General features: G+C 38.2%; 1 long non-coding RNA gene across 1 annotated transcript; it reads left to right on the top strand.

The window, feature by feature from the left end:
- The first annotated feature begins 439 nt into the window (after positions 1 to 439).
- LOC119336512 lies at positions 440 to 3,611 on the top strand. Its single transcript, XR_005162592.1, has 3 exons — positions 440 to 1,635; positions 1,730 to 1,793; positions 2,616 to 3,611. It is a non-coding gene; the product is annotated as an uncharacterized LOC119336512 (long non-coding RNA).
- Positions 3,612 to 5,953: the final 2,342 nt, after the last annotated feature.

Below are 5,953 nucleotides of genomic sequence, written 5' to 3'. Positions count from 1 at the left end.
CCCTTTCTTCTTAGTCATGCTCTTCCACTGCATCATCTGATTTGTTAGGATGCAGTCTGGTTACGAATGACTCAAATGTTGATGTCTAATATTGTCACCCATTTCATCCACCTAACATTTTTACCTTTTTAGATGGTTTACATCAGTGCTTTGCATTGAATTCATTTGCATCAAGAAATACCGTAGAACCATATCTTATCAATGAATAAACATGCCATTCTGCAATTACGATAAATTTGGATACCTCAACACTTGGTGCAAGTCAATCCAATCTTCTGATCAAATTATCACCATAATTGTTTTTTCCTTTTATAATAGTCATTCGATTTTAAGTGGTCATGGTCATCTGAGTGTGGCGAAGGGGAGCCTTGGCGCAGTGGTAAAGCTGCTGCCTTGTGACCATGAGGTCATGGGTTCAAGTCCTGGAAACAGCCTCTTACAGAAATGTAGGGAAAGGCTGCGTACTATAGACCCAAAGTGGTCGGACCCTTTCCTGGACCCTGCGCAAGCGGGAGCTACATGCACCAGGTTGCCCTTTATGGTCATCTGAGTGTGGCACTTGTTGTCTTCATCCTGTATATCCATGGATTTTCAGTTGGCAAAGGTTGATTGATGTTTGATATGAACAGAATAAACTCTACAGGTCAAAGGGAAAATGGAATGGGCTTCCATATGATGGATGTACATGGGGGAAATAAGTCTCATATCTTGGTGTTCCAATCTCAGATTGAATTCTTCAACAAGATTTAGTCCAGGAGCAAGTCTACTGAGAAGAGCAAGGGTGTCGATCATGAATTTTTGTTTTAGTTGACTGTAGGTTTCATGTGGTATGTCTCCAGGTTCGTTCTTTGAATTTGCTTTTTTGTTAACTTCTGACGCTATATATTTTATATCAGTAAAAGTGTCATCCTTGGTGACAAGATGCGACTATATTAGAGCTATTATTAGTATACGCTAGATTGGATCAAATGTAGATATAAAAATGCAACAAAACTGCAAGTCCACATCTGATTCAACACACTTCCACTGTGTAGTGTTTGAGTGGATCCTGCTGCCTCCTCTCGAACCATAATAGAGCAGTATTATTGTTTTATCATTGAATTGTTTATTTATCTTGAAAGTTGAAAGCGGGTTAATTCTTCCTTTTTTAGGCGGTTGACATCCATTATGTGGCATAGGTGATAGGTGTTCATTGCGTATACAACTTAATCCCACACCACTTTTAGCAATGGCTCGTAATGTGGCATCTCTTCCACTACCAGGGCCCTTTACCATAACTTCTGCTTGTTGCAAACCTACTGTGCGAATAGCATATACTGCTGTTCTTTGATCAGCATAGGGTGATGCTTGGTAATTACCCCTCTCTCAGCCTTGCAAAGTTTGGGAGTGTGAATTTTCAACTTGGACACCTCATAGAATGTTGGTTCGAATATTCGAAATTGATCATGTATATATCCCTAGCAGATCTAAGCTGTCACTACTTCTCTTCTTTTGGTTGTCAGGAAATGTATTTTTGATCTCAGCTTCTAATGATGAAAAGAAGCAGTCAAGAATAAAATTTGATGTCCTTTGGCACCTTATGAGATGATAAACATCAACACTGATGTTCTCATAACTACAAAATAGGAATGCATGGTACTTATGTAACCACATCTGTTTCCGTCTTCACTTTTGGGAGGATATTTCTTACACTCTTTATATTGACTTGTCCCCAATCGTAATGTTGCAGCATCAATGGAATGAAGGGCGTTGGTTGAAAACCAAAGATTCTACATTGTTTGGTCTATTTAAAGGTAATTGTACTAAACGTCCAGTTCTTACCGCTCTTTACTCTTTATAATACCATCAGTGTGGCACCCCTCCTTTTTAACATTCTTTTAGTTAGTAGCAGCATTATTGAAGTGTTTCTACCATTTTGCTGGAGGTTTTAGCGGTGTTCACGATATTAGGCTGTAATTGTTGCCGGCCTGAGCTTGGCAAACTTTCCTTGCTTAGTCTTAATATTGAAACTTGCTCGGAGGATCCAACCAAGGCCACATTTTTTATAAAGAAGAAGCAAGATTCTATTCTATCAACAGGCTTTGATGTGTCATCAGCAGCTCTATTACAAGTCTCTAGCGTCGGCTTACCCCAGTTTAGGTTACTGCTCTTTATTCTTTAGTTAAAACCATCATTGTGGCACCCCTGCTTTTAACATTTGTTTAGTTAGTAGCTGTATTTTAAAAGTGTTTCTACCATTTTGCTGGAGGTTTTAGTGGTGTTCTTGATATTAGGCTGTAATTATTGCCAGTCTGAGCAACGTAAAATTTCCTTACTTAGTCTCGAATATGGAAACTTGCTCGGAGGATCCAACCGAGGCCACATTTTCTATAAAAAAGTGCAAGATTCTGTTCAGCTCTATTAGTAGTCTCTAGCGTTGGCTTACCCTAGTTCAGATTACTGCTTTTTATTCTTTAGTTAAAACCATCAGTGTGACACCCCTTCTTACTAACCTGTTTAGTTAGGTAGCAGTATTTTTAAAGTGTTTTTACCATTTTGCTGGAGGTTTTAGCAGTGTTTTCGATATTAGGCTGTAATTGTTGCCAGTCTGAGCTTGGTAAATTTTCCATGCATAGTCTCGACTATGGAAACTTGCTCAGAGGATGCAACCAAGGCCAAATATTCAGACTTCACTTTATGGCTAATATCAATATGGAAGACACAACACTATCCTGGCATGATGCTTGGTCTTTCTTGGGTGCTGCAACCCCTCTCAATGACAGATTCAAAGGATTTTTTCTTATGTGATTGATGACAAAATTTCTGTCCTTGATTTCCTGCATGAGCATGATTATACCAACTTTTTTCAGTTACCACTCTCTGTGGAGGCCATGGAAGAATGCAGACTCCTTGAGGGAACCCAGAACTTGCCCATAAATAATACTGCAAATAATAATTGGTTATGGTCACCTGGTAAAGGTAATTACTCTGCAAAGAGTTTTTACACAACAATGCATGCCCACATGCCAGTTGATGAGCCATGTAAATGGATATGGGAAAGCAGGAGTATCATGAAGATTAAGGTCTTTGCATGGCTGATGCTTAATGACAGATTAAATACCAGAGATATGCTGGTTAGAAGGCACTGGAGGCAACAGAATGATGAGAATAACTGCCCTTTATGCCCCACTCAAACCCTGGAGGACATATATCACCTATTTTTAAGTGTACCTTCAGTGCAAAGGTATGGAATTATTTTCAGATCCAGTGGACTGCTGGTCTAAACCCAAGAGAGTGCATCCTTCATGCCAAAAGAAGCTTTGGATACCCTTTTTTCCATGAGGTTGCTTTTCTGGCTGCCTGGAACATTTGGCTTATTCGGAATGGAAGGATCTTCAGTCATGAGAGGCCTTCTTTTAGGGGATGGAAGGAAAGGTTCATACATGATGTGACAAGACCAGCTTTGTTAAACTGGATTAACTCTCTCCCATAGGAGTTTGTTTATAGCTTTTCTGTAATTATCTAACATGTAAATAGGTAAATCTAGTTTTTTCTCTTAGCTTGGCTTAGTCTTTTTTTTTTGGTTTGTAAGACTCCTCAGTTCTTTAATAAAGGTGTTGCCTCACAGTAGTCAGTCGAAAATAAATAAATATCAATTAATATTTTTTGGGCTGGAAAAAATATCGATTTCTTTTGCAGTGCAAGGAAAAATACCCCAATACATGGTATAATTAACCAAGACATTGGTTTTTTCAGAACCAGCGGCCCTTTAGCGAGCTTTGTTTCCACAGAATATGTTCTTTATTCTTCAGTTAAAACCATCAGTCTAGCACCCCTCTTCTCTAACATTCGTTTAGTTAGTAGCAATAATTTGAAGTGTTTTTACCATTTTGCTGGAGGTTTTAGCGGTGTTCATGATATTAGGCTGTAATTGTTGTTGGTTTAAGCTTGATAAAATTTCCTTAGTCCCGAATATGGAAACTTGGTTGGAATATCCAACCAAGGCCACATTTTTGATAAAGAAGATGCAAGATTCTATTCTATTAGCGGGCTTTGATGTGATATCAGCAGCTCTATTACAAGTCTATCATCGGCTTACCCCAGTTCAGGTTACTGCTCTTTATTCTTTAGTTAAAACCATCATTGTGGCGCCCCTACTTTTAACATTTGTTTATTTAGTAGCAGCATTTTAAAAGTGTTTCTACCATTTTGCTGAGGTTTTAGTGGTGTTCCCGATATTAGGCTGTAATTGTTGTAAAATGTTCTTACTTAGTCTTGAATTTGGAAACTTGCTCGGAGGATCCAACCAAAGCCACATTTTTTATAAAAAAATGCAAGATTATGTTCTATCAACAGGCTTTGATGTGTCATCAGCAACTCTATCAGTAGTATAGCGTCGGCTTACCCTAGTTTAGATTACTACTTTTTTATTCTTTAGTTAAAACCATCAGTGTCTCACCCCTTCTTACTAACATTCATTTAGTTAGTAGCAGTATTTTTACCATTTTGCTGGAGGTTTTAGCAATGTTCTTGGTATTAGGCTGTAATTGTTTCCAGTCTGAGCTTGATAAATTTTCCTTGCATAGTCTCACTATGGAACATGCTTGGAGGTTGTAACCAAGGCCAAAATTTCGATAAAGAAGATGCAAGATTCTATTCCATCAACGTGCTTTGATTAGTCATCAGCACCTCTATTACAAGTCTCTAGCGTTGGCTTACCCCAGCAAGTTATCGCTCTTCATTCTTTAGTTAAAATCATCAGTGTGGCACTCCTCTTTTGTAACAGTAGTTTAGTTAGTGTATTAGTTTAGTTAGTGTATTTACTATTTTGCTGGAGCTTTTAGCAGTCTTCTCAATATTAGGCTGTAATTGTTGCTAGTCTGAGCATGGTAAATTTTTCTTGCTTAGTCTTGAACGTGGAAACTTGCTCGAAAGATCCAACCAAGACCATATTTTCTATAAAGAAGATGCAAGGTTCTATTCTATCAATAGGCTTTGATGTGTCATTAGCAACTCTATTACAGGTCTCTAGGGTCGTCTTACCCCAGTTCAGGTTACTATTCATGGATATCTGGTATGGAAGGGTGAATACCAATTAATATTTTTCGGGCAGGAAAAAATATTGATTTTTTTGCAGTGCAAGGAAAAATACCCTAATACGTGGTATAATTAACCAAGACATTAGTTTTTCCGGAACCAGCGGCCCTTTGAAACCCCAATTTCATAGAAAATACCCCTAATGTGTAAACGTGTATACCTCCAGGGAATCTATAAAAGGGCACCTACCTAAGAAAGAAATATTCATCAATAGCTAAGAACTTTGTTTCCGTATAATACGTTCTTTATAAACCATCAGTGTGGCACCCCTTTTTTCTAACATTCGTTTAGTTAGTAGCAATATTTTTGAAATGTTTTTACCATTTTGCTGGAGGTTTTAGCGGTGTTCTTGAGGTTTAGTCAGTAGCAATATTTTTGAAGTGTTTTTACCATTTTGCTGGAGGTTTTAGGGGTGTTCTTGATATTAGGCTGTAATTGTTGCAGGTCTAAGCTTGGTAAAATTTCCTTAGTCCCGAATATGGAAACTTGCTCGGAAGATCCAACCAAGGCCACATTTTTGATATAGAAGATGCAGGATTCTGTTCTATCAACAGACTTTGATGTGTCATGAGCATCTCTATTAGAAGTCTAGCGTCGGCCTGGGCATTCGGTCTTTTCGGTTTGTTCGGTCCGGTCTTTTCGGTCTTTAAAAAATTCGGTCTTCCATAATTGATGATCGAAATAATTTCGGTCTTTTTGTTTTTTCACTATTCGGTCTTCGGTCTTTACTATTCGGTCTTCGGTCTTTACTATTCGGTCTTCGGTCCCGACCAAATAGACCAAATTAATTGCTAGAACTCACATTTATATTACTTCGAGTAATAGTCGTATGCAAACTACATAGAGTACAGAGGTACATGTGTCATGTGTGTACAAA

This window comes from Triticum dicoccoides, chromosome 7B (assembly GCF_002162155.2).
Source record: "Triticum dicoccoides isolate Atlit2015 ecotype Zavitan chromosome 7B, WEW_v2.0, whole genome shotgun sequence".
NCBI classification, from domain to species: Eukaryota; Viridiplantae; Streptophyta; class Magnoliopsida; order Poales; family Poaceae; genus Triticum; species Triticum dicoccoides.
This window is presented reverse-complemented; position numbering and strand designations above follow the sequence as displayed.